The 988-nt window shown below is 39.6% G+C and overlaps 1 protein-coding gene across 3 annotated transcripts in view; it reads right to left on the reverse strand.

Moving 5' to 3' along the window:
* Positions 1-988, reverse strand: part of DHX38 (DEAH-box helicase 38) — a 21,909-nt gene that overhangs the window by 11,886 nt on the left and 9,035 nt on the right. The window lies entirely within an intron of this gene.

Consider the following 988-nt stretch of genomic DNA (forward strand, 5'->3'; position numbering starts at 1 on the left):
GCATATTGAAGGCTGTAGTCTTTGATATTTATCAGTAAATGCTTCAAGTCCTCTTTGCTTTCAGCAAGCAAGGTTGTGTCATCTGCTTATCACAGGTTGTTAATGAGTCTTCCTCCAATCCTGATACCACGCTCTTTTCATATAGTTTAGCTCCTCGGATTATAGACTCAGCATACAGATTGAATAAGCATGGTGAAAGGATACAGCCCTGACGCATACCTTACCTGACTTTAAACCACGCAGTATGCCCTTGTTCTGTTCAAACAACTGCCTCTTGATCCATGTATAGGTTCCTTATGAGCACAATTAAGTGTTCTGGAATTCCCATTCTTTGCAATGTTTTCCATAGTTTGTTATGATGTACACAGTAGAATGCCTCTACATAGTCAATAAAATACAGGTAAACATCTTTCTGGTATTCTCTGCTTTCAGCCAAGATCCATCTGACATCAGCAATGGTATCCCTTGTTCCACGTCTCTTCTGAATACAGCCTGAATTTCTAGCAGTTCCCTGTCGATGTATTGCTGCAACTGTTTTTGAATTATCACCACCAAATTTTACTTGTGTGTGATATTAATGATACTGTTCGATAACTTTCACATTTTATCAGATCACCTTTCTTTGGAATGGACACAGATATGGATTTCTTCCAGTCAGTTGGCCAGGTAGCGGTCTTCAAAATTTCGTAGCATAGATGAGCACTTCCAGCATTGCATCCAGTTACTGAAACATCTCAACTGGTATTCCATCAATTCCTGAAGCCTTGTTTTTTGCCAATGCCTTCAGGGCAGCTTGGACTTTTTCCTTTAATACCATCAGTTCTTGATCCTATGCTACCTCCTGAAATGACTGAATGCTGACCAATTCTTTTAGGTACAGTGACTCTGTGTATTCCTTCCATCTTCTTTTGATGCTTCCTGCATCATTCAATTTTTTGCCCACAGAATCCTTCGAAATTGCAACTCGAGGCTTGAATTTTTTTTTCAG

This window comes from Trichechus manatus, unplaced genomic scaffold (genome assembly GCF_000243295.1).
Source record: "Trichechus manatus latirostris isolate Lorelei unplaced genomic scaffold, TriManLat1.0 scaffold00194, whole genome shotgun sequence".
Lineage (NCBI taxonomy): Eukaryota > Metazoa > Chordata > Mammalia > Sirenia > Trichechidae > Trichechus > Trichechus manatus.